Source organism: Oryzias melastigma, linkage group LG15 (genome assembly GCF_002922805.2).
Source record: "Oryzias melastigma strain HK-1 linkage group LG15, ASM292280v2, whole genome shotgun sequence".
NCBI classification, from domain to species: Eukaryota; Metazoa; Chordata; class Actinopteri; order Beloniformes; family Adrianichthyidae; genus Oryzias; species Oryzias melastigma.
The window spans coordinates 21,075,001-21,084,500 of record NC_050526.1 but is presented as its reverse complement, the minus strand read 5'-3'; positions in this window follow the sequence as shown (position 1 = coordinate 21,084,500).

Sequence of the window (9,500 nt, the reverse complement as noted above, 5' to 3'; positions counted from 1 at the left end):
CATTTTTTTTTACTTTAATTTCTTACTTTGATGTCTCTTTGGGAGCGCCATACATACATGACAGAACATGAACAACAATAATACATAATTAAATAATAAATTAAATAATTTTGAGCAAACTCATTTTTCAATCTGTGACAATAGAGTAAAGCACCAATAATGTGTGTCTGAAAAATATAGTTTGCAGGTTTTGGCTAGAATTTTAGGTTATTTTGATTATAAGAAGTTTTAAATTGAGACTTAAAGATACATATCTTAATTAACTTTGCTTATGAAATAACAAAAATAGCAATGCGACTTAGTAAAATAGTAATAAATAGTAAAAATATTTAGTAATTAAGCTCTTTTTAGAAAATCTTCTGTTTTGTAATCTTTAATTGATTGATTCTAAATGAATTTTTCTCGTTTTTTCGTACTGCATAAGTGTAATATCTCATTTTTAGTGCTTTTATCAAGGTTAAAGACGAAGAATGCGACCCTTTTAATCAAGTAGTTAATAGTTCACGTTTCATAATGACAATTTTATTTAATGGATGCTGTTAAATAGCCTAAATGTGTTTTAATCCATTCTATCAAAGCGTGATTACAGGGGACGAGTACATCAAGTGGTCCTTTGATTTGGTTAGCATGATCAAATTGACTCGTGTGTCATAAGTGATGACACCGGCGGTAATTAATTTCTCCATTAAGGATGGTCGATGTGACAGCCGTGCAAACAGAGAGCGGCGACGGGGAGGACGGAGGAACTTCAACTGCAGAGGAGGAGCAGCGAGCGATTACATGATCCGTCTGCAGGGAAAGCATTGTTCATTAACAGAAGACAACACTGCATTATTGGCATATTTGCAGATCTGGCAGATTCTATCGTGCATTTACAAAGACTAATGGAGTTTTAGGAATTCACTGTGTATTAATCAAGTCCAAAAGGAAAAAAAACGTAGGTTAGACTTAATATTTTATGGGGTGATTGGAATGTAGTCACACATAAGATCATTTTACTTTACAAATATACAAGTTAGACTCATTGTACAATCGTGTGTGAATGCGTGCACTTGTGCGCCTGCAGGCTGTCTCATCACCTGTGGGCTTTTGATAAAAAGTGAAATCAACAGTTTCACCAGCAGCGAGACCCACGGGCTCCTCACAGGGAGGGGGTGATTGTCCACAATACCGACATATGGGAAACAGAAGGATCCGCCACTGACTCCCCGCCAGAGCAAAGGCAAACGCCAATCCACATATGCATAGAAGTGGTTATTTAGAGCCAGCGCGGTTTACCATAACAACAGATGAAACACAGGAGTCATTTTGTCTCCTCGGAGGGTTTTTGTTCGCGGGGCTCACCTCCTCCTTCAGCTGTCTCCCTATGAGGCAGGATAAACTTAGGGGCCCAGGCTGTGGTGTAAATGACAAAGACAGCCTCACTTACATGCTTCCTAAATCCTATCGGAAGATAAAAGGAAGTTTCCTCACTTTCTTAAAATGAGCTTAAAGCAGGACAAATACATTTAGTGGTTACCCATACCCGTCTGTGGGTTTTGGTGTCCTTTGTTACTTCAATTAGAAAACCAATAGTTCTAAAAAAGTATTGTTTTTTATTAGATTTAACCTGGAGGAATTAACATAATCGGGTTAACTTTTGCAACTTAATTTTAATTAAACAATAATATTCCTTTGTTTTCTTTTGTTTGCAAACATTTATGTATTTCTACAGGATGTAAAGTTTACAAGGACTCACTGCTAAAAAAAAAAGCTATTAATGTTATCAATTTGACACTTTCCTCATAAATATAAAGCAGAGTTTGACACATTCTTGTTGACAATCGACCTGTAAGTTCATGATTCAATGAATACGTTTTTAATTTAGAGAGAAATTCAAAATGCTTTACAGAAGCCCAATTGTTACAAACCACGAATCAAATCAAACCGAATCAAATATAACTGAATCAAATGAAATCAAATCAAATCAAAGGTAAGCAGATCAAACTGAATTAAATCAAATGAAATTGAATTAAATCAAACCGGATCAAATCAAAACAAATCAGATCAAACCGAATATAATCGAATGAATATGAATCAAATCAAACCAAGTCAAATAGATCAAGGGAATCAGATAAAACTGAATGAAATCAGATAAATTCAAATCAAATCAAATCAAAGCGAATCAGATAAAACGGAATACCTTAAAATAAAATCAAACCGAATCAAATCAAACAAAAGTGAATCAGATCAAATTGAATCAAATCAAATTGAATCAAATCAAAGTGAATCAAATCAAATAAACTCAAATCAAACCAAATCAAATCAAATCAAGGCAAATCAAGTCAAACCAAAGGTAAGCAGATCAAACTGAATGAAATGAGATCAAATCAAAGCGAAACAGATCAAACTGAATCAAATCAAATAAAATTGAATCAGATCAAACCGAATGAAATCAAATTAAATTGAATTAAAAAAAAAACGGATCTAATCAAAGCAAATCATATCAAACCAAATAAAATTAAATTAATCTAAATCAAATTAAACCAAATCAAATCAAAACGAATCAAATCACATAAAAGTAAATCAGATCAAACCGAATGAAATTAAATGAAATTGAATCAAATCAAAGCGAATCAAAGCAAATAATCTAAAATCAAACCGAATGAAACTGAATCAAATCGAATCAAATCAAATCAAATCAATAAACTCAAATCAAATCAAACCATGATAATAAATAAATAAATGATTCACTAAATGTTGCAAAGTTAAAGTTTGGTTTTGTACTCTTCCGTTTTCTCAAACCACTACATCACTATTTAGCTATTTTGCGTCCATAAATATTTGAAACCCAAATAAAACATTTTGAAAAAAATATTGGTGTTTGTTCAAATAAATGCTAAATGTCCAAAACTGTTTTTTAGGTTTCAAAACTTAAAACTCTTTTTTCAGTTTCAACTCTTTTTTTTTTTTCCATTTTCGAATCTGAAAATTTCAGTTTCAAAACGTTCAACAGGAAGGACCAATCAAAATCGATGAGGGTAACTTCAGTCCCGATGCGTTCACTGACCCCTACAACTGTAATGATTACGATCAGAAAATCACTGTTGTATCTAGTCTCTATCATCATAGTCTGAAGTTGTACCAAGACGGCTGTAAAAAGCAGTTTTGTTGCATACAAACAGCACAACACGTTAAATACATAGAGCTGGTAGCGCGGCGGTACTGCATTGATCTAGTAAACATTTTACGAGAATAAGAAAGAAAATATAAACAATGTTCAAACAAGATTAACTGTAAAAAGACCAGATGAGCAATAAAAGGAACAGGAAATGGGAATTAGAAAAAAAAGTTTAAATAAATGTTTTTTGTAACAAATATCTACCCAAAAACAACTCTGTTTGGCCCACTTTAAAATGGTTCATTTATTGAAATACATACTGTTTTTACCCACAAGGCACTCCTAGCCACCAGGGAGTGCAAATCTGTAGCAATGTGGTGGATTTTTTATTTATTTATTTTAAAACTGCTCTTAAGATTCAAACCTTATTTGCTGATTTTGTTGTTTCACACAAAAAGTATCTTCTGGACAATAAAAAAACCTTAAATTCAGATGAGGAGAATCTCAAATCTGTAATATTTCAGACTGTTTAAAATCTGCGAGGACAAACAAGCTGCAGGTATGAGCCTTCAATGCATTTTTTTTCTTTTTCTTTTTATCACTGAAAGCAATGAGCCAGTTGACCATTTTGTGCAGGCTTGCAAGTGTTTTAGTGTGCATTTCAAAGCCGGTCAGCCCGTCAGTGAGCTACTTAAGAGCAGCAATATTGTAATAATGACTTGCTGATGGGAGGGCAGCAATGGAGCTGAACTTACATTCCTCTGGTGCCGCCTGATTATGACTTTAACGGAATAAATTATGACCACAAACAGCATGAGAATCTAAAGCGGTTTCATTCAGAGGAAGACAAAACCTTTTATTAAGTGTCAGAAAAATGAGGAAAGATTGTATTATTTCTATTTCACTTCAGTTTTTGCTGATCCCAAAGAGATTTTCTAAAGCTCTTTTCTCTATTTTTGAATAAAGTAGCTATTTTCAATTTTATTTTAACAAACTGACTGTCAAGTTTTCATAATTACTGCAGGAAAGTGGAGTGTTGTGGTTAAAAACACAGAAGAGGTCCTCTCTCTGTGTGAGTTCAACCTTGAATCTTAATGTGGTGAGATCACAGTAAATCATGACTCCAGAGTCAGCCAAGTCTATTGGATAAGAAATGAAAGGCTGAAAAATTTCCTCGACAAATTTGTCAGGGGCCCGCTAAAGCGCCGTGCTTAAGCCACATCCGATCCCTGTGAAATATTATACAGACTTTTAATATCAGGAGCGTGTGGAGCTGGAGCGAGAGGCAGTCAGCTGCTTCGCTATAATCAAATGTTACAGTATAAAACAGCGTGTCGCGCCACTATTTGACATGGGGGGGAATGAGATTAGATGGAATTCGTTTCTAAGTGAGGGGAAATTACAAGCCTATTGAAAATCAGCCCCTGCCCCGTGCTTGATCACAGCGTCTGGGGTGGGGTTGTCAGGGCGAACAGTGACATGAACATAACCCAATAACTTGTATCAGCTGATATTTTTTTTTTATTAATAAAAAGAGTTTCAAACCAAAATATAAAAAAAAAATCAAAGATTAAAATGACGTTTTTTTCCACATACTCTCTGGTGCTGTTCATGGTTCGGCCCTTGACATTCTGATCCTTTAACACCACATTGAGATGACACTTTACAAAAAGAGAAGTCCAATTTTGGCTCCTGCTGGAGAACAACACGTGTCCGCGGCCCCCCCTGGGCCCTGTCAGGGGGTGAAGAGGTTAGGCGCTCTGTGCGGCCGCAAAGATCCCAGCTTTCTTGGAGACCACCATAATGACTGCTAATTATGCAGCCATCTGTGGGGTAGGCTGTGTTATGTAGACACCTGTTCATTAAGTCCCAGAAAGAATTTTTTTTCCCCTCTGAAAACTCAAAAGTTTAAAGATAAAAGTTTAAGAAAAAACCTCCTCATTGATCCAGATACAAGGATCAATAAAACTTTAGAGCAGAGGTGTCAAACTCAATCGCACAAGGGGCCAAAACCTAAAACTCACATGAGGTCGCGGGCCAAACAGGATAAATATTTACTATATACTCTAAAACTAAATGTTTAAAACTTTAAAACCGTAACTTTTTAACATAATTATGAACTAGAAATATAGCATTACCTGCAATAATGCTGGTGTGAATGCAATTTAGCTATTGAAGATGCTGAAAACTGGTAGCTGAACTCACTGAAGCTACTAGCTAAAAATGCTGGAGCTAATAGCGAGCTAAAATATTAGTCAAATGCTAAATTAGCCTAAAAAACAAACAAACAAACAAAAAATGCTTAGGTTACCCAAAAAAGCTAGCATGTAGCTGAAAATAGCAAAACTTCAACATAGCTTAAAAAAGTGGGAAAAAAGCCCAAAGAAGCTAAAACAGCTCGTGTGTAAATATTAGCCTAATACCAAAACAGCGTAAAAAAAGCCTAAATTAGCCAAAACAGCTAGCATGTAGCTGAAAAAATAGCTAAGCTTCAAAAAACTTAAAAAGCTGGAAAAAAACCTAAATAAGCCAAAATAGCTAGCGTGTTAATATTAGCCTAACTCCAAAAGAGCCTAAAAAACAAAAAAAACAAAAGGCATTATTAGCCTAAACAGCTAGCATGTAGCTGAAAAAAATAGTTAAGCATAAAAAAACTTTAAAAACTGGTAAAATAACCAAAATAAGCCAAAACAGCTAGCGTGTAAATATTACCTTAACTCCAAAACAGCCTGAAAACCTTTTTTAAAAAAGCCTCAACTAGCCAAAACAGCTAGCATGTAGCTGAAAAAAAATAGCTAAGCTTAAAAAAAAACTTTAAAAAACTGGGGAAAAGCCTATATAAGCCAAAACAGCTAGCATGTTAATATTACCCTAACTCCAAAACAGCCTAAAATACTTTTTATATACTTTAAAAAGCGTCAATTAGCTGAAACAGCTTGCATGTAGCTGAAATACTAGCTAAACACCAAAATGGGCTAAAAAAGTGAAAAAAGCCTACCTGTAATTTAGCAAAACAGCTAGCATATAGCTAAAATATTAGCTAAACAAAAAAATTCTTAGGTAATGCCAAAATAGTTTAAAAAGCTAGCGTAATGCAAAATTTTAAAACTTTAAAATTGTAACTTTTTAACAATTATGAATAATAACAAGGCAGGAATATTTTTCCAGAACAAATCAACTCAAACATTTAATAACTTTCCATATTTTACTCCTCATAAAAACGTATTTTGACAAAATTTTACAAGTTAAAAAAGATAACATCGAGCCATTAATGAAAATAAAAATAAAATGATCTGGAGGGCCGGATCCGGGCCCCGGGCCTTGACTTTGCCATGTGCTTTAGAGCATGCAGAATGAAACTCTTCTGCACCAGTAATGATTGAACTTTGTGTGAAACCTTTCCAGCTTCAGAGCTATCACCAAGGTTAAGCAGGCCATCGGGCTGCATTAGTAGGAGGGTGTTTGCATGGCAAGCCAATAAAAAGCTCTCAGATATCTGCTGAGGGGGAGCACAGCCTGTCAAGCCTGTGACCCCAAGAAGTGATCTGCCATTACTGACTCACACAAGACTAATGAGGACCATTCTGCCAGCACCTTGAAAAATGTCAATACTCTTTTAGGCTTAGTTGAACGCTACCTGTTCTACTTTTATTTGATGCGATACAAATTTCCCCTTCCTCCTTGAGAATATCCAGGCTGTCCGGGTAACTAATAGTGTAATAATAATTTAAATTTTCTGTGCCGTGGAAGCTCCGTGCCAACTTATGATAAACTCTGCAAAGCTTTAAAGCCTCCTCCTCCTCCTCCTTGAGTATCTCCAGACACATTCATCTAATCCCTATCTTTCAGTTTAAGATTTATATAAACAGATGATCGCCGAGCATCACATATTTCAACTTTTTATCTGTTCAGCTTATGACTCCATTTAGTTTGGATCCTCCGAGAGGGAGCCAGTGCACCAATCATAAAGCGAGGGCCAATTAGGATGTTGACGGATTGAGTTTGGAAGATAAATTTGGGATGTAAAAGGTTGACATAGCTGCTGTGTCTCTTTCACTGTGTGTGTGGCTCCCAATTAAGTGAGGAGAGGCAGTTTTTGTTTCTCGCCTGGATCAGACTGTCTCCCTGACAGATGAGCCCCTAATGAGAGCAAATCTGACAGAATCCTCAAGAAACATGATAAACTGAATTGTGTTCAACCTGCTCATTTGTAGTGTTCACAGAATTTTGCGAAATGCTACATGTATTTAGTCAAACGATTGAGAAATCGAGTTTAAATTTACCCTGCTTTTTTTTCTGTGAAAAATGGAGTTTACAGGTCGAAGGCAGACATATGTTAAGTCCCGAGGCCTCAATCTGCCTCCCTCCCCAACATTTATCAGGCATATTAAGGACAATTTCTCTCATTATCACTCTCCAACTCCTCACCATATGTATCCCTATTATTAGACAACCTGCAGAAGATGTCCTATTTTAAAATTTCAATTACCAAGTCTAACCTTAATTGGTTAGAAATGCTGTTTAGTGGATGGCATCAAAATCAGGCTCAGGAAAGAATACAACAGATGGCTTAGTCTTATGACTTGCATTAACACCTTCGAAGTTTAATGAACTGTTAATTGCTTTTCTAATACATATCAGGGGCAGTAGAATACATGCAGTAATGCAAACAGATTACTTTGTAGACGAGAGATAAACACGCGCAGCTCAATGTCACCTTTAGGTGTCTCGATAAACAAAGGAGGAAGGAAAGGGAAAAAAAGTCATTTTTTTGGGGAGAAATGTGGATACTTTTAGAACAGATTCACCTTATCGATTTGAACTCTGCTTTTGTCGTCATCTGAGCATTGGAGTTACTGAGGATTTGGGTATCGATCTAATACCGATAAGATATCGGTCAATATCGCGATATCGATACCGATATTTTTAATAAACGTAATGGATGTGACATAATGAACCTTAAAATCTCAATTGTTTTTAATCGCTGTTTATTTTTTATTTTTTATTTTTTAGAAAGTTTTCCTTTTTTAATTACTTGATAAACATAAAAACAGAATTAGGACAATATTTTCAATTAAATGGAAGTTTATCAAAATAAATACTAAATAAAAAGTGAAGAAGTGAATCCAAAACAGTCAACAAACCAAAAGAAACAAGTAACTTTGAAACTAAAATAAATCAAAAATCTTTAACAATAAAAAAAAACCTTTAAAAATATAAATAATTTGCAACTTTAAATAGAGATAAATAGTGAAGATATCGATATCTGTGGGCTGGTATCGACCCGATACCAACTTGAGATCGATACTATCGATATTTTGGATCGATCCATCCAGCACGACTGAACACAGCAGCATAAACAAACCTTTAACAATAAGCAAAAAAACAATAAAAGCTTCAATCAATCAATGGAAGATGCAAATATCTGTTATTTTTGTTAACCACTTTAATTTTTAAGACTTTAATTGCAAAATTTGTCTTTAAGGACCAATCCGAGATGCACAGAAATGATGAGTCTTAATACAGATGTGTAAACAATGTGAAAGAACCCTTTCTTTTTCAGTTACATAACCTTAGTGTACTAATGCTACTTTAATTGCCGTGTGATGTGCTCTTGTTTTAATGCTGACTCTAGGGCTTCTTAAATCAGTGCAGCATACTGCAGCCAATCTGCCTGGTAGTTTGCTGATTAAGCAGATCTCCCTGCAGAGCCTCGTGTTACCTGCAAAGGCCCATCAGCAGGGAGAACTTCATGAAGAATATGAAGAGAGCGCAAGAACTATTGGAAGGGTGTCGTTGGTTACAAATAATTACTAAAATTCTTAGCAGAAAACCAATAAGTCAACAGGTAAGCAGCAGTGTGTGTCATATTTGTGGCATTAATGCGACCCCCTAACATTTCTATCTTACACTGAAGAAATTTGCTGTATTTTAATAAAGATTTTATTAATATTAATATTGTTCATCAGTTCTAATTGGGGCTGTTTATAGTCACACCCCACAAAGTTCCAATTTTGATCTTCTGTCATGAAAAGCACAAAGAGGTTGATGCAAGAATGAGTTACTGTTTTTAACTCCTAAAATCCTGGAATGACTCTAAAAATCTCTTTGAAAATAAGAAAAAAAAAACACAAGTAGGTATGGCGACTTTTTCAAATTAACCAAAAAAAATACTAACATTTACCACACGTGCAGCTCATTCTATTTTATTTATTTTACTGATTTCAAATCAATTTCTTCAAAGTCATTCGGTCCTACTTTCAGACTGGTGGTTTAGTGTTTACTTTGCTCTATTTTTGAAGCTTTAGTGTTTCTAACCTGAAAACGTCTGTGTTTCTATTGTAGGAAGAAAGCTCTGCAGGTTCTTACTCATCTTACTCAAGAGATCGTCACAGAATTG